This window comes from Loxodonta africana, chromosome 23 (genome assembly GCF_030014295.1).
Source record: "Loxodonta africana isolate mLoxAfr1 chromosome 23, mLoxAfr1.hap2, whole genome shotgun sequence".
Classification (NCBI taxonomy): Eukaryota; Metazoa; Chordata; class Mammalia; order Proboscidea; family Elephantidae; genus Loxodonta; species Loxodonta africana.
This window is the reverse complement of record NC_087364.1, coordinates 52,798,960-52,821,608: the sequence shown is the minus strand read 5'-3', so window position 1 is coordinate 52,821,608 and position 22,649 is coordinate 52,798,960. Positions and strand designations below refer to the sequence as shown.

At 36.8% G+C, this 22,649-nt stretch overlaps 1 protein-coding gene and 1 pseudogene across 1 annotated transcript in view; both read right to left on the bottom strand.

Moving 5' to 3' along the window:
• The window catches only part of NAALADL2 (N-acetylated alpha-linked acidic dipeptidase like 2), a 679,917-nt gene that overhangs the window by 320,208 nt on the left and 337,060 nt on the right, over positions 1–22,649 (bottom strand). The window lies entirely within an intron of this gene.
• LOC111752329 (derlin-1-like) lies at positions 787–22,234 on the bottom strand (annotated as a pseudogene).

The following is a 22,649-nucleotide window of genomic DNA, read 5'->3' as shown; positions in this document are numbered from 1 at the left end:
AATGGCACGCAGCGACAACAACAACTTCTAGTTGCCAATTTGGGCACTGGGAAAAATAAGAGGAAAGTGTGTGTGCAAGATAAAGAGTCTTTTGACAAAGGTTTGGTTACTGTCATGAACTCAATTATGTCCCCCCAAAGAATCAATTTGGCTGGGTCATGATCCCTGGTATTGTGTGACTGTCCACCATTTTGTCATCTGTTGTGATTTTCCTATGTGTTGTAAATCCTGCCTCGATGATGTTAATGGGGCAGGGGATGGGAGGCAGTTGTGTTGATGAGGTAGGACTCAATCAACAAGATTGGATTGTGTCTTGAGCCGGTTTCTTTTGAGATATAAAGAGAGAAGCGAGCAGAAAGACAAGGAGACCTCATACCACCAAGAAAGCTGTGCCAGGAGCAGAGCACGTCCTTTGGAATCGGGGTTTCTGTGCAGAGAAGTTCCTAGTCCAGCAGAAGATTGATGAGAAGGACCTTCCCCCAGAGCTGACGAAGACAGAAAGCCTTCCTCTGGAGCTGATGCCCTGAATTTGGACTTTTAGCCTACTGTTCTGTGAGAAAGTAAACTTCTCTTTATTAAAGCCATCCACTTGTGATATTTCTGTTATAGCAGCACTAGATAACTAAGATAGTTACCAAGCCCCAGATACCCAGCTTGGTGCCAGCAGAGGGCCTGTTCAAACCTATTATTCAGATGGAAAGGAAAGGAAAGAAGACATCAAAAAATACAGTCAGTTTTGAAATTTGTACAGTTTATATTTGTTCTTCATAGAAGTGAGGGCTTGAATGAGAATGATTGAACTGGAAGAACACATATTTTTCTTCAGGATTTAAACAAATTTGTTTTGTACTCAGATACTACATTCAGTGTGGGTCAGATCCAACAGCGTTAGCTAGAACTCAGTTGTCAAGCACACCCACCACTGGGAGGAAACAGCATCTGAGTAGCACAGCTGGTGCACAGGCCAGAGGCTGCTCTTCACTGGTCTCCAAGTAGAAAGCCCTGGCCCCAATTGTGTCTCCTGCTTCCACCATTCTGATCGGCATCTCACTTCATGCCAAATCCCAGATCCCTTCTCTCCTGCAGGGCAGCCAGCAATATAAAAACTGAGGTGTGAATAGAAAATTTCTTCCTCCCAAGTCCACTGGGTATCTGAACATTAAAAAGATTTAAAGATACCCAACAAAATTTCCAATTGGCTCATTTATTACTGAGCCTCTGATGATATACAGTTTAATCCAAGGATCCAAACCCAACCAAATTCATTGCCATCGAGTGGATTCTGACTTACAGCGACTCTGTAAGGACAGAGTAGAATTGCCCCATAGGGTTTCCAAGGCTGTAATCTTTATGGAAACATCTCTAGCTGAAGAAAGGTTACTGCATATCTATCACTAAACCAATAATCAGGATGTGAGTTTAGTTGAAGAGAAGTACAGATAAATGGTTTGCTGGCCTCCCATGAAAGCTCCTGTTTTCAGTCGTGTAGAATACTGATATAAGAAATATAAATTGATCAAATAAAGAAATCCAGTTCCTTGATCCAAGGAGAAATTAAAGATGGCAGTGATTGGCCTCCAAATATGGAAGCCACAGAGGAAGGCTTCGGGCCAGAGGAAGAAGTAGGCTAGGCTGATGAGGCAGAGGATGCCAAACAAGAGCACCGAGACGGTGGTGGTTGGATATTCCTGAACCTGTCCCTGATGTTGACATCTTCACTTTTTCAGGTCACCAGGATGCACAAGGTCACTGGAATATCCAAGTCAAGTCCTCTCACGATGATACCAGATCTGGATCTGCAAGTGAAAGGTGTCAAGGAAGCCACGGTACAGAGAGTGCGGAATTGCCAATATTGTGCCACAGAATACAGGTGAATGAGCCTGTTATGGATGAATTATGTCCCCTCAAAAAATGTGTATCAACTTGGCTAGGCCGTGATTCCCAGTATTATGTGACTTTCCACCATTTTGTCATCTGATGTGATTTTCCTATGTGTTGTAAATCCTAGCTCTATGATGTTAATGGGAGGATTAGAAGAAGTTATATTAACAAGTCAAGACTCAATCTACAAGATTAGGTTGTATCTTGAGTCAATCTCCTTTGAGATATAAAAGAGAGAAGCAGGTAGAAAGACAAGGGGAACTTCTACCATCAAGAAAGCAGAGCTGGGAGTGGTACACGTTCTTTGGACCAGGGTTCCCTCTGCTGAGACAGTCCTAGACCAGGAAAAGACTAATGCAAAGACCTTCTCCCAGAGCCAACAACAGAGAGAAAACTTTCCCCTGGAGCTGGCACCCTGAATGTGGACTTCTAGCCCCCCAAACTATGAAAGAGTAAATTTTTATTTGTTAAAGCCATCCACTTGTGGTATTTCTGTTATAGCAGCACTAATTAACCAAGACAGAGCCCAATTCACTCTCTAAATCAATACTAGTAGTTTTATACTAGTGGTAATCTGAGTGTTGGGAGTAGGATCAGAAAGACCTGCTTACTATCAAATTCCTCTCTTTAAATAGATTGGAATAATGTTAATAACAATTTATAAAAAGGATGTGAAACACATGCTGGCTACAAAGTCTTATGGAGAAATAGAAATCAGCTGTTTTATAACTTGCAAGCACAAAGATCAGACACAAATAAAATGCGTGGGATCAAGGATAGGAATAAGAGAGTTTGTAGGGGAGACGGTAAGGTATTAGAGAAAAACAGACAGGGAATTGGAGTGGAATGGGAGAGAGGCTGTGGACAAGATGCTTGTGCTGGGATGTGGAAGAAAGGTCCAGGAAAGGTTACTCTCTCATTAGAGAATATTCAAGAGACAAACAGGAGAGGAGAGCCCCAACGATGAACTTTGCCTGCTTTGTAATTAAGCTTGGGCTGGCCATTCTTTCCTACATGCAGCCACGTATATATGAATGATTGCTGTATTAGTTTCCTCTTGCTGCTGTAACAAGTTACCACAAACTGAGTGACTTAAAACACAAGCAGAAAACACTAAACAGAACCCTAAAGTTCTTGAGGAAAGAAACAGAAAATAGGCTTTACAGGGCCAAAATCAAGGGGTCAGCAGGGATGCTTTCCTTCTGGAGGCTCCAGGAGAGAATCTGTTTCCTTGACTTTTCTAGCTTCTAGAGGCCACCTGTATTCTTTGCCTCCTGTCCTTCTTCTAATCTTCAAAGCCAGCAGTATAGGAAGTGTAGGATCTTCAAATCTCTGTGTGTGTGTCACGCTCACTTCTGCTTCCATCATCACACCTCCTTCTCAAACTCTACTGCCTCCCTATTTCTCTTAAAAGGGCCCTTGTGATTACATTGGGAGCATTTTGAATAACACACTTCAATAGCCTTACCTTAATCACATCTGCAAAGTCCTATTTTCCATGTAAGGTCATCTATTCACAATTTTCAGGGATCAGGACTCAGACATCTTTGGGGGATCATTATCTGCCTTCCAGAATCATTTTCTAATCTCTGAGGATGCTGTGTTTGAGTACAAACCTACCAAAGGGCTGGCAACTGAAAGATGTCATGTGTTAGAGTGTTCCTAGATTCATAAAACTACCTGTCATGTTTATGCAAAAAAAAAAAAAATGATTTTCTCTTTAGTAAACCCACATGTTGCTATTATCACATAATAACTGATTACTATGCATTTGTCTGACAATGAACAATTCATTAAAGTGGAGTGAAATCTAAGTGAAGAAAAAATGGCATTTTCCAGACAGCAGGAAAGAGTTACAGCTTTATGACCACAAAAGATATATTTACAATTATTTTACCCATGCAAACATAAAAATCATTCAGTATAAAATGCTCAGATTCAAATAAACCAGTTCTTGATGAAAATGGGCTTCATAAAAATTGCCTTTTATAGCATCAAAACAGAATGTTGTCTTTTCAAAACAATTTCCAGATGAATAGCATAGCATAATGTATATTTGCAGGTACATGAACAACTGTCAGAATACAAAAAGATGCCAAGCAGAGATAAGATTTGAAGATGTATTTCTCAAATAAAGGAGATAGTTTATGATTCACTGCTACATCTAATTTTGTGTCAATATGCGTCTATCCCCCAGTATGACATCTAAATATTAAAATGATATTTCCTATACGTTTGGAACATAATGATAGATTCACTAGTGCAGATTGAGTGAGCATATGAGAGAAATACATAATTGGATAAAAATCAGAAAAGATAATTAAACTACTGAAACCAAAGTAGAAAAACAAAGGCCAGGTCAATTATTCTACATCACTTGTTTAATTGTTGAAACAGGAAGGGACTGAGTACTTTGGATGAAAACTAAACACACAGGCAAAAAACAAAAACAACACAGGTACATCTGCAGTAGAGTGTGATGTGAAGAATACAGAAGTACATGAAATCAGCAGACACCAGGAAATAAAAAATTCAAATAATTAAAATGTTGTGAAGCTGAAGTGTAAATAGGCAAAGTCCGAAATAACAAACGATACTATTAAGAAATATAAGCAAATACAAAGAATGAAATCAAGACAAAGGTTATATTCAAAATAAGAAGAGTAAGATGTATAAGATGTAGTTATTGAGTAGACTGGATGGGACAATAGCAAGGCTGTTCGCATACTAAAAACATGTATTTAATTGTCAATGAACTGAAATTTAATATGGAGTACTTAAAAAAAAATTGTAAAAATATGACTCAAAAATGAAAGGCAAAACAATTGGGATACTCTTCAGACACTAAATGTTACCAAAGTACCAAAGTATTTACACATGCTTACTTCTGAAAGAAAGAATAATTGATTATTTTGGCTCTGCACATTTCAGTGATGCCCTATTTGGAGCCCTGGTGGTGTAGTGGTTAAGAGCTAAGGCCACCAACCAAAAGGTCAGCAGTTCAAACCCACCAGCCGCTCCTTGGAAACACTATGGGGCAATTCACTGCTGTCCTAAAGTCTTGCTATGAGTCAGAAATGACTCAACAGCAATGAAACGAGTTTGGGTTTCTTTTTCCTTTTTTTTTTGTATCCTATTTATTGATTAATCAAAAAATCAAGACTTTTCTAGAAGGAAGGTGTATACATTTCATTAAACTGATTTCTATAATTTATACTGTAGTCATGAAATTTGCAATGATCCAATGGAAAATAGAAAGAAAAAAATGGATATTTTAAAAACAGAATTTAGTTAATGCTCATCAATGGAATTTTAATAGGCAAAGTTGAACATTAGATTTAGATCTCAGTCTAGAGTTCTGTTTCTAGATTTCCAAAAAATATATAAAACTCCTGAGTTTTATCTCAATTTTATATATAATCTCCAATGACATGTTGACAGAATTTTATGTGTGATCTTTATTTTTCCTACTATTTTTCATACTTACAATTCCCATAATTTCTGTAAATATAGTAAGTATCCAATTGAGCCTAAAAAATATATCACCCTTCTAAGTTTAATTATTTTCATCTTTGTTCTATTTTTATTAGTATAAGAATATTACTTTTTGTTATTTGTGTTAGCAATATAATTTTTCCATTTTCATGATCTTATATGAAATATTGAGGAAAATATAAAAATTCAACTAACTACTCAAGTAACTGCACAAACCTTGCTTTTCAAAAAAGATGGAAATGCTATAAAAACTGACCTATTGTCTATCAAGAAGTGATAATACGCAGTAACTATAAGTGCTTATTTGAAATGACAAATCTGGAATATAAAAAGTTGTTTAGGTGGCAATGTCAATGGTCATGAATACAAGTGCTGTTTGAATGAAGGCGGAAGCCTATTGAACACTGATTAACTTGTAATAATAAGATGTTAAACATTTGTTATATGGATTGGTCAATAATTTGAAGCACAGAATAAATTAGTGCATGCAATGTGTCCACATTTTATAAGTTTTCCTGTGTAATATTTGTGTATGGGATTAGGATTGTGTTATTTAACAGTGCCTTATCACAATTCATAAATGACATCTTCCTAAATTTTACATTTCAGTGTTTTAAAGATGGCTGAGTACAGCGATATAATAACATTCCTTATAAATTCATAAGTATTTCCAACTGGAGGGTCAGAGGTGGGGAAAAAAAAAGTTAAAATGAGGAATTATCCTCAAAAGTAGAATGTATTTGACAGCTCTGTTATTACGGTATTGACAATTATTCTGAGGTGAAGCAAAATGCAGACATTAAAAAATAAAAATAGCCTTTTTAAATCCAGAAAATAAAACTGTAGGAATCCAGTTTCACACATTTATTGAATGGCTAATATATGCAACATAACTGCCCGAGAACTGGGAAGACAGAAAGATGGGTACAACGTTGGATAACCAAGGTGCTTGCATCTAGAATGTTTGAATACAATGAAGAAGAGGAAAGCTAAACAGACCAACAGGGAACAGAAAGATGAAAGTAGTGTCACTCATTTTTTTTTTTTTTAACTACTGCTGTTCTTTGTTCTTAGTTACTGTCATGGATTGAATTGTGTCCCCCCAATATATGTGTCAACTTGGTTAAGCCATAATTTCCAGTATTATGTGGTTGTCCTTCATTTTGTGATAGTAATTTTATGTTAAAGAGGATTAGGGTGGGAGCGTAACACCCTTACTAAGGTCACATCCCTGATCCAATGAGTTTCCCTGGAGTGTGTCCTGCACCACCTTTTATTTTACAAGAGATAAAAGGAAAGGGAAGGAAGCAGAGAGGTGGGGACCTCATACCACCAAGAAAGCAGCACCTTGGAACAGAGTAAGTCATTTGGACCTGGGGTTCATGTGCAGAGAAGCTCCTAATCCAGGGGAAGATTGATGAGAAGGACCTTCCTCCAGGACTGACAGAGAGAGAGAAAGCCTTCCCCTGGAACTGGTGCCTTGAATTTACACTTCTAGCCTACTGAACTGTGAGAAATAAATTTCTCTTTGTTAAAGCCATCCACTTATGGTAGTTCTGTTATAGCAGCACTAGATGACTAAGACAGTTACTATCAGTCAAGTCAGCCCCCAACAAATGCCGATGGCACACACAACAGAAGAAAACACTGCTGGGTCCTGCGTCCATTCCCAACCAGAATCAAACCTGGGTTACCCATACAGAAGGCAAGAATTCTACCACTGAATGACCAATGGCCCCTTAACTACTGTAGCATATCATTATATGGCCCCGGAAGTTCAAAACCATATATACCAAGCATAATTTGGTGGATGAATAATGGTTAAGACAAGATAAAACCACTGTTTTCCCTCAAACAGACTTACTGAAATACGAAGTCAGTGTGGAATGGCTATATTGCAATAGAATACTGAAAGACTGGACTTCAGCTCCTTTGCTTGCAAACTTCTAATTGGTGCCATATACAACATTGGAAAATAAATCTGAATCTCATGCAACAGTGTCCTTAAGTAAAATCATACAACCATTAACCAAAGTAAACGAGATTCAGGAGATAGTTTTGTGCCTCCTTTTGAATAGCTTAAGACCTAAATGTCTCTTAGAACTCACTGCTATTCCTTCAGTTAAACTCCTTCACTATACTTAATTTTCTATTTACTGAATTCACAATCATAATTGATAGTATGTAATTACCATCTTTTTTAATTACCATCTAGTATTTATAGGTCATAAATAACTTTGTGTCTCATTTATGTATGTTTTTCTTATTTTTCCCGCAAAGTTGAAAACTTCTTAAGGATTAGGACTATTTGCAATTCCTCAAATTTCAAGAATTCTTTACAAAATGCTGGCCAAATACCAAGTGGGTAACCATTATATTATTAGGTAGAGATATTTTTACTACTTTTAAACACTGGCATAGGACATTAAGGAATGAAGGGCTACAAATACTATCTCTTGGATAGTGACTGGGATTAGCAAAATAATTCCTTCACAATGCGTGCAGGCACATTTTGTCTATACATGAAACTAAGTTTTAGTCTTATTGACAGCAAAGACAATTCAATAGTCAAAGCAGTTGTTGGATCTGGACTAAATTTATTGGTAGCTTGAATTTGTTAAGTCAGTGGTGAAATGACAAAGTGTGTGTGTGTGTATGTGTGTGTGAGCGTCTTCCATCAATAATGAGGCTGTGGGATATTATTCAATTATTGCTATATCTTATCTTCCCATTAAAACAGTCATTTATTATTTCTGAACTTCAAAATATTGAATGCTTTGCTGTAGCTGGCTTTTCTAACTACAGGGGCTCTAAGTACTCTATAAAAGAAATTGGATTTACGTGGGTGTTTCTGTTTGTTTGTTTGTTTTCAGAAAGATATCCTTGAAAGGCTTTATTTGTTAATTATGCCTAGAAGACTACAAAACCAGGAAAACAAAGCTAGTTTTACTATTCTAAAGTCTTTAAATAAATTGACTCCCTCAAAGTTGTTCTCAAAATAATTTAGTCAGCATTTCTGTTAGGATGCCAGCTGGATGTATCCACCTTCATTGACCCAGAATATGCACTACAGTGGAGGGTATAGCTTCTTTATAATATTTTGTGTTATGTTTAAAACTATAAATTTATACACTAACTTACTCAGGGTCCAGATATTGACTTTGCATATTTCAATCAGCACACAGTATCTTGAAAGAATTATCTTCCCCAAGACAAATCTGAGACATAAAAGTACTTTTCTAGACATGTTTAGAATCATCAAATTTTCTCTTTAATGGGTACAAACTATATTTTCAAAAGAAATACTATTCTTTTCAATATCTCAGTAAAGATCTTGTTGCCTGTCCTTAAAATATTAGACACTAAATTAACAATTTATTGGATCACGTAGAGTAACGCATTCCTACAAGAAGCCATTTCAATTTATTACCTAAAATTCACCTAAATACTGATAGCAAGCTGAATCATTCAGCCCCCTATAGTAAGTAACTGCAAAAGATGATAAACTTGTTCTCTATTCTTTCATGCACATAGCTGAACTATAGCTTCCCTGCCTCCCTTGCAGTGAGGTGTGGCAATATGAAAGAGTTCTTCCTAACAGAATGAGGACAAAAGTGATATTGTTACTTTTTCTATTTGCCCACATTTGTACTCCCCTGCCATCCTTGAATATCTGGTGGAACAGTGGTTAAGAGTTTGGCTGCTAACCAAAAGGTCAATAGATCGAACCCACCAGCTGCTCATTGGAAACACTATGGGGCAGTTTTACCCTGTCTTATAGGGTCGCTATGAGTTGGAATTGACTCAATGACAATGGGTACAGGTATCCTATCCTTGCCTACTTCCCCTTTAGCGTTTTTAATGGAGAGTATTGTGAGGACCCACAAGATGGAAATTTGTTAAATAGACTTTGATCACATGGACTGCCATCTAACTAAGAACAGTATGACACGAGTGGCAAATTTTAACCGTTTAAAATTAAAATAAATCCTATTGAGAATATGTGGTTTATCTCTTAAAACAGCTTTTTTTTACCTTAATGAATATAAATTATTGTTTGTTAATTTGTTTGTTGGTTGGTTGCTTGGTTGGTGGGTTTGTTAAATGTCTTATTACCATTACTGTTGTTGTTGTCAGCTGCCATTAAGTCATAGCAACCCTATGCACAACAGAATGAAACACTGCCCGGTCCTGAGCCATCCTTAAAATCGTTGTTATCCTTGAGTTCATTGTTACAGCCACTGTGTGGATCCACCTCGTTGAGGGTTTTCCTCTTTTCTGCTGACCCTGTACTCTGCCAAGCTTGACGTCCTTCTCTAGGAACTGATCCCTCCTGACAACATACCCAAACTATATAAGACTCAGTCTCGCCATCCATGCCTCTAAGGAGCATTCTGGCTGTACTTCTTCTAAGACAGATTTGTTCGTTCTTTTGGCAGTCCATGGTATATTCAATATTCTTCGCCAACACCACAATTCAAAGGTGTCAACTGTTCTTCTTTCTTTTTCATTGTCCAGCTTTCACAGGCACATGATGCGATTGTAAATACCATGGCTTGGGTCAGGCACACCTTAGTCTTCAGGGTGACATCTTTGCTCTTCAACACTTTGAAGAGGTCCTTTGCAGCAGATTTACCCAATGCAATGCATCTTTTGATTTCTTGACTGCTGCTTCCATGGCTGTTGGTTGTGCATCCAAGTAAAATGAAATCCTTGACAACTTCAATCTGTTCTCCATTTATCATGATGCTGCTCAATAGTCCAGTTGTGAAGATTTTTGTTTCCTTTATGTTGAGGTGCAATCCGTCCTGAAGGCTGTGGTCTTTGATCTTCATTAGTAAGTGCTTCAAGTCCTCTTCACTTTCAGCAAGCAAGGTTGTGTCACCTGCATAACGCAGGTTGTTAATGAGTCTTCCTCCAATCCCGATGCTCTGTTCTTCTTCATAGAGTCCAGATTCTTGGATTATTTGCTCAGCATACAGGTTGAATAGGTAAAGTGAAAGGATACAACCCTGACGCACACCCTTCCTGACTTTAAACCAATCAGTATCCCTTGTTCTGTCTGAACGACTGCCTCTTGATCCACGTACACGTTCCTCATGAGCACGATTAAGTGTTCTGGAATTGCCATTCTTCGCAATGTTATCCATAATTTGTTATGATTCATACAGTCTAATACATTTGCATAGTCAATAAAACACAGGTAAACATCCTTCTCGTATTCTCTGCTTTCAGCCAGGATCCATCTGACATCAGCAACGATATCCCTGGTTCCATGTCCTCTTCTGAAACTGGCCTGAATTTCTGGCAGTTCTCTGTCGATATACTGCTTGCAGCCACTTTTGAATCATCTTCAGCAGAATTTTGCTTGTGTGGGATATTAATGATATTGTTCTATAATTTCCACATTCGGTTGGATCACCTTTCCAGGGAATAGGCAGAAATATGGATCTTTTCCAGTCAATTGGCCAGGAAGCTGTCTTCCATACTTCTTGGCATAGATGAGTGAGCACCTCCAGTGATGCATGTGTTTGTTGAAACATCTCAATTGATATTCCATCAATTCCTGGTGCCTTGTTTTTCACCAATACTTCAGAGCACCTTGGACTTCTTCTTCAGTATCATCGGTTCCTGATCATATGCCATCTTTTGAAATGGTTGAACATCAACAGATTCTTTTTGGTTTAATAATTCTGTGTATTCCTTCCATCTTCTTTTGATGCTTCCGGCATCATTTAATATTTTCCCTATAGAATCCTTCACTATTGCAACTCGGGGCTTGAATTTTTTCTTCAGTTCTTTCAGCTTGAGAAACACCGAGCGTGCTCTTCACTTTTGGTTTTCCATTTCCAGCTCTTTGCACATGTCATTACAGTACTTCACTTTGCTTCTCCAGTCGCCCTTTGAAATCTTCTGTTCATTTCTTTTACTTCATCATTTCTTCTTTTTGCTTTAGCTGCTCGATGTTCAAGAGCAAGTTTTAGAGTCTCCTCTGACATCCGTCTTGTTCTTTTCTTTCTTTCCTGTCTTTTCAATGACCTCTTGCTTTCTTCATGGATGATGTCCTTGATGTCATTCCACAACTCGTCTGGTCTTCAGTCACTAGTGTTCAGTGCATCAAATCTATCCTTCAGATGGTCTCTAAATTCAGGTGGGATATACTCAAGGTCATATTTTGGCTCTTGTGGACTTGCTCTGATTTTCTTCAGTTTCAGCTTGAACTTGCATGTGAGTAATTGATGGTTTGTTCCACAGTTGGCTCCCGGCCTTGTTCTGACTGATGATATTGAGCTTTTCCATTGTCTCTTTCCACAGATGTAGTCAATTTGATTTCTGTGTGTTCCATCTGGTGAGGTCCATGTGTATAGTTGCCGTTTATGTTGGCGAAATGATGTATTTGCAATGAAGAAGTCATTGGTCTTGCAAAATTCTATCATTTGATCTCCAGCATTGTTTCTATCACCAAGGTCATAGTTTCCAACTACTGATCCTTCTTCTTTGTTTCCAACTTTCACATTCCAATGGCCAGTAATTATCAATGCATCTTGATTGCATGTTCAATCATTTCAGACTGCAGTAGCTGATAAAAATCTTCTTTTTCTTCATCTTTGGCCCTAGTGGTTGGTGCGTAAATTTGAATAATAGTCGCATCAACTGGTCTTCCTTGTAGGCGTATACATATTATCTTATCACTGACAGCATTGTACTTCAGGATAGATCTTGAAATGTTCTTTTTGACGATAAATGCAACATCATTCCTCTTCAAGTTGTCATTGCCAGCATAGTAGACTATATGATTGTCCAATTCAAAATGGCCAATACCAGTCCATTTCAGCTCAATAATGCCTAGGATATCGATGTTTATGTGTCCCATTTCATTTTCATCTATTAATGTAGAAATTTTAATACCATATAAAGTCTGAGAGTTAGATAAGGCACTTTTACGTAAAAATTCTCCCTATGAACTTTGATCAGTCTTTATGTTCTGTACTTAACTGAGAAAATTTTATTTTGATTTATTGTAAGATCAATAATTGAGTTTTAAATTAATATTTCTTTGAGAATACTATTCTGTTACATATTTTGTGACTAATGACTTTATAAAAAAGATTTAAGAAGATTTCCTATAGATTTCCATGGTAGTGTCTTAGTTATCTAGTGCTACTATAACAGAAATACCACAAGTGGATGGCTTTAATGAACAAAAATTTATTCTTTCACAGTCTAAGAGGGTAGATGTCCCAATTTAGGACACCAGCTCCAGGAGAAGGATTTCTCTCTCCGTCAGCTCTGGGGGAAGGTCTTTGTCATCAATCTTCCCTTCAATCTAGGAGTTTCTCAGCTCACAGACCCTGGGTCCAAAAGACATGCTGTTCTCCTGGCTCCTGTTTCGTGGTGGTAGGAGGTCCCTCTTCTCTCTGCTCCCTTCTCTGTTTTATATCTCAAGAGATTTACTTAAGATACAACATAATCCTGTAGATTGTGCCCTGCCTCATTAACATAACTGACTCTAATCCTGCCTCATTAACATCATAGATATTAGGATTTACAATAAATAGGAAAATTAAATCAGATCACAAAATGGAGGACAACCATGCAGCACTGGGAATCATGGCCTAGCCAAGTGGACACACATTTCTGGGGGATGCAATTCAATCCATGCCGGGTAGTAACATAGAAACACAAGGGACTGGGAATCTGCACACCTCAGTCATGGGCTCAGCTCAGCTCTGTCATCAACCATCCGTATGAGCTTCATCAAGTCTCTTTATGTCTCTGATATCACTGTAAAATGATGGATTACACAGTGCTTAAAATCCATTCCTGGTTACACCATTCTATGGTTCTAGAGTTCACCAGTCAATGGAAGACTTCACTTTTATAGCCATAAAGAATCTATCCAAAGAGAAAAAAAAAAAAAAGCACAAATACATTTTATTAGCAGATAAGCCTCAATTCTCATTTCATCTATTAGATTGTACTCTTCTCAACATTTCAAGAAAGATTATCAATTTGAAAAATGCAATTGAAGGTGTTTAATAATATTACCTTATCTTGTGTATGGAAACCCTGGTGACATAGTGGTTAAATGCTACGGATGTTAACCTAGAGGTGGGCCATTGGAATTCACCAGATGCTCCTTGCAAATCCTGTGGGGGTGTTCTACTCTGTCCTATATGGTCACTATGAGTCAGAATCTACTCAACAGCAGTAGGTTTGGTTTTTTTTTGGTTATCTCATGTACTTTTCTGAAAAGGCAATGCGGAAACACAAACAGTCAAGACAAAATGATTTGTGAGGCTCCAATAGCATCCCATGTGTGCCTCGATGTGAACACATTGCTTGTTGACTCACTACACAGTTATGCCCCTTGAACAGAGAAATAACTTCTATTTTGCACAACATTAAGCACCTAGGATAGTGCCAGATTCAAAGAATCTCTCAATAAATATATCCGAAATAAAGGAATAAATGACAATATAATAAAACTGTTGACTGCTTATGAAGATCATGTTTTCCATGTCACACAGCCTCTTTTAAAAATGCCTTTAAAAAATTTTTTTTTACTAGAAAAAATCATTTGTAAATAAAGTAAATGTAGATATTCATTACATATTGTTGTTTTTGTTAGGCACTGTCAAGTTGCTTCCGACTCATAGCAACCCTACGTACAACAGAACAAAACTTTTCCTGGTCCTGCACCGTCATCACAATCTTTGCCATGTTTGAACTCATTGTTGGAGCCACTGTGTCACTCTATCTCTTTGAGGATTTTCCTCTTTTTCGCTGACCCTCTACTTTACAAATCATGGTGTCTTCCAGGGATTGGTCCCTCCTGACGACACGTTCAAAGTATTTGACATGAAGTCTTGCCAGCTTTGCTTCTAAGAAGCATTCTGGCTGTACCTCTTCCAAGACAGATTTGTTCTTTCTGTTGGCAGTCAACATTATATTCAATATTCTTCACCAACACCATAATTCAATTGCACCAATTCTTTGGTCTTCCTTATGTATTGTACAGCTTTCTCATGCATATGAAGTGATCGAAAATAGCATGGCCTGGGTCATGCCCGCCATAGTCCTCAAAGTGACATGTTTGTCTTTTAACACTTCAAAGAGGTCTTTTGCAGCTTATTTGCCCAATACATCATTTGATTCCTTGACTGCTGCTTCCAAGGATGTTGATTGTGGATCCAAATAAAATGAAATCCTTCACAACTTCAATCTTTTCTCCATTATCATGATGGTGCTTACTGGTCCAGGTGTGAGGATTTTTGTTTTCTTTATGTTGACGTGTATTCCATTCTGAAGGCTATAGTCTTTGATCTTCATCAGAAAATGCTTCAAGTCCTCTTCATTTTCTGCAAGTACAGTTGTGCAGTCTGCATATCACAGATTGTTAATGGGTCTTCCTCCAACCCCGATGCTGGGTTCTTCTTCATGAAGTCCAGGTTCTCAGAGTATTTGCTCAGCATAAAGATTGAATAGCTGTGGTGAAAGGATACAACCCTGACGTACACCTTTCCTGATTTTAAACCATGCAGTATCCCCTTGTTCTGTTTTAATGATTGTCTCTTGGTCTACATATCGGTTCCACATGGACAAGATTAAGTGTTCTGGAATTCCCATCTTTGCAATGCTATCCATAATTTGTTATGATCCACACTGACAAATGTCTTTGAATAGTGAATAAAACACAGATAACCATCTCTCTGGATTTCTCTGCTTTCAGTCAAGATCCATTTAACCAGCAATGGTATCTCTCATTCCACATTCTCTTCTGAATCCAACTTGAATTTCTGGTACCTCCCTGTTGATGCTGTAGTGGTTAAGTGCTATGGCTGCTAACCAATAGGTCGGCAGTTCAAATCCACCAGGCACTCCTTGGAAACTCTATGGGGCAGTTCTACTCTGTCCTATAGGGTCGCTATGAGTCGGAATCGACTCGATGGCAGTGGGTTTTTTCGTGGTCCCTGTTGATGTTTTGATGCAACTGTGTTTGAATTATCTTCAGTAAAATTTATTTTCACGTGATATTAATGACATTGTTTGATAATGTCCACAATCTGTTGAATCACCTTTCTTTGGAATATGGATCTCTACCAGTCAGTCGGCCAAGTAAATGTCTTCCAAATATCATGGAATAGAGGAGTGAGTACTTCCAGGCTTGCATCCATTTGTCAAAACATATCAGCTGGTGTCCTGTCAATTCCTGGAGCCTTGTTTTCTATCAAGGCCTTCAGTGCAGCTTGGATATTTTCCTTCCATAACATCGGTTCTTGATCATAACTCCTAAAATGGTTGTCATATTTTCATTATATATTACTTACACTAAGATTGAAAATGTGACATTATCCACAGACAATGATTACATACAGAGTGAGAGAAAAAAATTAGAAGGAGGAATATTTGACAGATGAGTAAAATAATGGAAAGGTTCAGTGTAGTCAAAAGAAATAAGGGCTCTGCTGTTTCAGCCTGCAACGGAGTAGCTGGATCAGGATTATCAATACATATTTCATAGTATCAACGAATAAATGAGAAAATATGCTATATTCCATACTTCCAAAGCCCCCTAAAACCACAGGTACTACAATATTTCTAAGTGTACATATTACCTGTTAAAATGAGATAGAAAACTAAAAGGGAAAAACACGCTCAACATTTTTCAAACTGAAAGAAATGAAGAAAAAAAGTCAAGCCCTTTGAAGGATTCTATGGGCAAAAAATTGAATGACTAATGAAGGATCAAAAGAAGGTGGAAGGAATACACAGAGTCACTGTACCAAAAAGAACTGTATGACCCTCAACCATTTCAGGAGGTAGCATATGATCAAGAACCTATGGTATCAAAGGAAGAAGTTCAAGCAGCACTGACGGCATTGACAAAAAGTAAGGCTCCAAAAATTGACAGAAAACCAGTTGAGATGTTTCAACAAATGAATGCAGAGCTGAAGGTCCTCACTCGTCAATAACAAGAAATTTGGAAGATAGCTACCTGGCCAACTGACTAGAAGAGATTCATATACATGCACATTCCAAAGAAAGATGATCCAACAAAATGCAGAAATTATTGAACAATATCATTAATATCATGCACAAGCAAAATTTTGCTGTAGCTAACAGAAAAATGGTTGTAGCAGCACATCGACAGGTAATTGCCAGAAATGAAAGCCAGATTCAGAAGAGGGTGTGGAATGAGAGATATCGTTGGAGATGACAAATGGATCTTGGCAGAAAGCAGAGAATACCAGAGAGATGTTTACCTGTGTTTTATTTTCTATGCAAAAGCATTTGTCATTGTGGATCATAACAAATTATGGATAACACTCGAAGAATGGGAATTCCAGAACACTTAACTGTGCTCATGCAGAACCTGTACATAGTTTAAGAGGCATGTGTTCAAACAGAACAAGGGGATACTTTCATGATTTGAAAGCAGGAAAGATGGGCATAATGGTTGTATTCTTTCACCATAATTACTCAATCTATATCCAAGAAGCTGGATTATATGAAGAAGAATACAGCATTAAGATTAGTGAAAACTCATTAATGATCTGCAATATGCATATGACACAACCTTGCTTGCTGAAAGTAAAGAGGACTTGAAACACTTACTGAATAAGATCAAAGACTACAGCCTTCAGAATGGATTACACCTTCAATATAGAGAAAACAAAACTCCTCACAACTGTGCAAATAAGCAATATCATGATAAATGAAGAAAAGACTGAAGTTGTGAAGTATTTCATTTTACTTGGATCCAAAATCAATGCCCATGGAAGCAGCAGTTGAGAAATCAAACAATGTATTGCACTGGGCAAATCTCCTGCAGAAGACCTCTTTAAAGTGTTTAAAAATCAAAAGACTAAGACGCACCACTAATAGCCTCATATACATGCAAAAGCTGTACAATGAATAAGGAAGACAGAAGAAGAATTGATGCCTTTGGCTTATGGTGTTTGCAAAGAATTATGGTGTTTGCAAAGAATTATGGTGTTTGCAAAGAATTATGGTTTTTGCAAAGAATATTGAATATACCATGGACTACCAGAAGAAAGAACATTTGTCTTTGAAGAGATAGAGCCAGAGTACTCCTTGGAATCGAGTATGGTGAGACTTTTTCTCATGTACTTTGGACACGTTATCAGGAGGGACCAGTCCCTGGAAAAGGACATCATGCTTGGTAAGTTAGAGGGTCAGTGAAAAAGAGGAAGACCTTGACAAAATGCATTGACACAGTGGCTATAACAATAAGCTCAAACATGGCAAGGATTATAACGATGGCACAGGACTGGGCAGTGTTTTGTTCTGTAGTACATAGGGTCTCTGTGAGTCAGGGCAAAATGGAAGGCACCTAACCACAACAACACTGTAGTCTCAACATCACCTACTCTTCTGATTTTTGGTAAATACTGCTTCTTTGCAAAATACATGACATGGTAAGGGAGTAAAATAGAAATACCAAATAATAGCACCTGAGTTAATTATAACTTGGAGTGTCTGTAAAAAATTCTAAGACTTTGAAAAGGATAAAGATATCATACCATTCAGGAGGAAAAAGAAAAATCTATTCTTACTATATATTTTTTAACTAATAATAATTTTCTTGTTTTAAACTCTTCTGTAGTCATTATAAAAATTAGGAAAATAAGGAAAATACAAATAGAAAAATATTTTAAAATCATTTTTATATCATTCTTCAGTGATAGCCATTACTAGCATTTTTGGCATATTTCCTTCCAGGCTCATCAAAAACCAGGCTCATATATGTTGTTTATTTCCATGCTTGGGTCATACTGAATATACAATTTCATATCGTTATATAGCCTTTATACTACATTCTAAACATGTACAAATGAATACATATTTTAATGGCAACACATTCTAACATACAAATACACCACAAAATTTATTTAATTCCTTCCATATTATGGGGTATTTATTCTGATTCTTATGTTTCTCTTTTATAAATAGTATTCCAGTGGAGATCTTTGTCCATGAAACTCCATGTTAATCCCTGGTAATTTCCTTGGAACAAATTTACAGAAAAGTAGTTTTATAGCCAAGGAATATAGATTATAAACTAGTGAGGTGGCAAAAAAGATGTTAAAGACATCTTTCATCTCTCTTCTAGGAAAATGCTGTAGAAATACACATATACACATCACATAGAACAATTTATTTTATCTTTAAGAAAGTTTAGAAGAAATTCTTCTTGCAAATCACCAAATTATTTTCATGTGCTAGAGAAGAAATACTGATAAATAACAGGAAAACAGCATGATTTTGTAATGGCTATTCTATAGTTCTTTTTCTCAGGTTAAAGTAGAAAAGGGAAATATGGTTTGGGAATTAGGAATTCATTTCAAGTACAATATATAACAGAAATTGCATATTGGTTATTTAAAAAAAAAAAACAATTCAGTATGACATCTAAATGGAGTTAAAAGCTGTCAATAAAGCAGGCTTATCAGAACACTTCCATTAAGTGAAATCCAACCAGGTTGTAAAAAGTTAAACATGAGGGAATAAAATGTGTAGAACTTACTCATACCAAGAAAATGCTTTAAAAATTCTCAACTAGATAGTTGAGAACGATGTTAAATTGTGTAAACCACCATCTGCAACTGCAAGCCATATCAGGACGTCAATAAATATGTGTCTCCAGGTATCTATTCCTATGCAACATGTAACAAATCAATGGAATAGCTCTCATCCAACAAAATAGCTGGTCAAACCTATATAATGATATACTCTGGCATATTTCCAAACTGGCAGTACAGAAAATGACAAGGGATATATCACGGAACGAATGTACAAAGTAATCAAGAAAAATAAAAATGAAAACAAAACAAAAACAGAAGGGGGGGAACTCCCACAAAATGAGAATATCACATTGAACCAAAAGCAATCAATTTTTTCAGCCATGTTTGAGAAGTCCTACAAAATCATTAGGATTGAAAAACATCGTCAATAATAACACTTATAAGGCAGGGGTTTGTAGGTATCTTATTTGGTTCTTATAACTTTCCTGTTAGCTATGGAGCCATGAACATCTAAAGCTATGCTACATATAAAATCAAAATCCACAGAAGATAGATTACCTGCCCATGATGATAACTAGTGACTAGCCGAACCAGAACTCTAAGCTATTCTAACTCCAGAAAAAATTCTTTATCTCTGACACTAATTTCCATAAAAGAAGAAAAAAAACGCAGGCATAAATACATCAAAAGCTATTAGTAATCTGATAGAAAAATTGCTGAAAATTTTATGTTTGAAGCAAGTATATCTCTCTAGCTTTCTTATGAAACACTGAGTTTTAGTTTACAGGGATGGAAAAATCCCATTGGTTAAGGGTAGGGTTGTACAACTGATTAATGTAATTGCTGTGAATAAGTTGTATACCTATAAAAAGTTGAACTGCCTAAAGCTATGTCATAGATATATTTACCAAAAAAAAGAGCAGCTGCTGGGGCTGCTTATGTACAACCAAACACCTCATGGGATTTTGTCCCTTGGTTTGGAGGTTTAGGGTCATGGTTTCATGGAATAGCCCAGTTAACTGGCCTAACATCCTGTTTGGCCTTTCTGTTCTATCTCCTGATTCATCGTGTAGTACCTGGGGTGTTAAACGCTTGCAAGCATCCATCCAAGATACAGCAATTGCTCCCCACGAGCCTGAAGCAACAGAAGAGAAAGAAGAGTTGGAAATAGGAGGAGGAAATGGAATGGGTAGCTAATTGCCTCCATTAACAACTGCTTCCTTTGTCAGAAGACTAGCAGAACTGGCTGGCGCCTGACTACTATTAATGAATGCTTTAATGGGACTCTACAGACGAATCCCGATCAAAAGGGAGAAAATGTAGCACAGAATTTCAAATTCTCATGAAATCCAGATTTTCTGGATCCATAGAGACATGAACCCCTGAAATAGTGCCCTTAGATAATTTTTAAATCTTAAACCTTATACCAAAAATATCCACTGAATCCTTCTTAAAAGCAAACAGTAATTTAACTTATCTAGTAAAAAATGTCCGCCTTGAGCATTGTGCTCTTTTAAGAACTATCTATAAGGGATCAAATCGACAACAGCAACTAGAAAGATTAGAAGTAAACTTAGAGGTCAGTGAGTTTATGTTAACAGAGGAGGAACAATTTTGGAAAAGAGGGTGAGAGTGGTTACACAGCTTGAAGAATGTAATCAATGCCATTGAATTGTACATGTAGAAATGGCTTACTGGTGTATGTTCGGTTGTATATGTTCTAAATGACAAAGAAAATTAAAATAAACTATTAAAAAGTTTGTATTTTAGAAGATAATATTCTAAAAATAATATTTGGTTTCTTATCCGATTTAGTAGTTATGATCAGCCAAAGTGACACTTGATTCCTTTTAACTCAATTGGGTCAGGTTTTGATGGTAATATTTGAATAGTAGAATTAATCTGATGATCCATATTTGAAAAAAATCATAGAGCTACAAAAAAAATTCTATTGTGCTCTACCTCTAATAACCTGTTTCTCATGAGTATAACAAAATGTTGGGACTTGTGTTAAAACAACAATAAAATTCTAGCTCTTAAATGTTGATAGCAAAACCAAAGATTTCCCGTAAGTCGGTTTATATTAATTTTTTAATAAGTAACATAAAATATATTTGTGATAAACACATTAGAAAGGGTGTGAAAGAAAAAAAACTAATGGACTTGAATTCATGTTTTAGATCTCCAATTTTTAATTATTGCAATAAGTGGAACCACTAAAACAAATGAACAAAAGCAAAAAATTCTAATCTGATTATCTCAGTCCCTTATGGGAATTACTCAAGTGATTTATCACAAAATTTTTCAGAAATAAATGTGATATGTTCAGACTTCAGAGTATTGACATAAATAGTACCTATGAACAATATTTTTAAAAACTATAGGGTCGCTATGAGTCAGAATTGACTCGACGGCACTGGATTTGGTTTTGGTTTGGTATCTTTAAAGGTAAAACTAAAGATAAAAGAAACAAATAAAAACCGGTTGCCCACAAATTGATTCCAACTCCTGGCAACCCCATGTGTTTCAGACTAGAGCTGCATTTCATGGGGTTTTCAGTAGCTGTGATCATTGGAAAGTAGATTGCTAGGCCTTTCTTCTGAGGTGCCGCTGGGTGGTTTCAAACCTTCAACATTTAGTAGTTGAGAGCTTAACCATTTGAGCCCCCCAAGGACTTCTAAACTGAACATATTGCCTGCTATGTCGCGCGATATTGTCCAGGAAATCACACTGTATTTTATCAAAGAAATGTCCTGAAAATTTATCTTGCTTACTTTCCAGAAAAACATTCTACAGGAGAACATACATAATTCCTGTTGTCAGAAAAACATTCATGTAACCTAGGCAATATATATATAAATTTTGCATGCATTATAAATGGCCTAAAGTTGGTTCTTAAAAGCACTGACTTTCCATGTGCTTAAGATAACCTCAGTTATGCACTGGCTTTAAATATATTTGTTTCTATTTTAGCATAAATCTTGGCAACAAAAAAAATTTGTATGAAAAAAATTACTAACTTAATTTATTTGCCTAAGGTCTCTTGTTACATGGTTGTAATTGTTGTTAGGTACCATCAAGTTGGTTCCAACTTACAGCAATGGAACTAAACACTGCCAGGTCCTGAGCCATCCTCACAATCGTTGCTATCTTTGAGTCCATTGTTGCAGCCATATGTCAATCTATGCCCTTGAAGGACTTCCTCTTTTTCTCAGAAACTGTACTTTACCAAGCGTGATGACCTTCTCTGGTAACTGGTCCCCTCGATAACATGTCCAAAGTACATGAGAGAAGTCTCGACATCTCATCTCGACATCCTCACTTCAAGGAGGATTTTGGCTGCACTTCTTCCAAGACAGATTTGTTCATTCTTCTGGCAGTCTGTGGTATATTTGATATTCTCTGCCAAAAACATAATTCAAATGCATCTATTCTTCTGTCTTCCTTATTCATTGTCCAGGTTTGACATGTATATTGAAAATTCCATGGCTTGGGACAGGTGAACCATAGTTCTCAAGGTGACATCTTTGCTTTTTCATACTTTAAAGAGGTCTTTTGCAGCAGATTTGCCCAACATAATATGCCATTTGATTTCTTGACTGCTGCTTCCGTGGGCATTAATTGTGGATCCAAGAAAAACGAAATCCTTGACAACTTCAATCTTTTCTCCGTTTATCACAATGCAGCTTATTGGTCCAGTTGTGAGGATTTTTGTTTTATGTT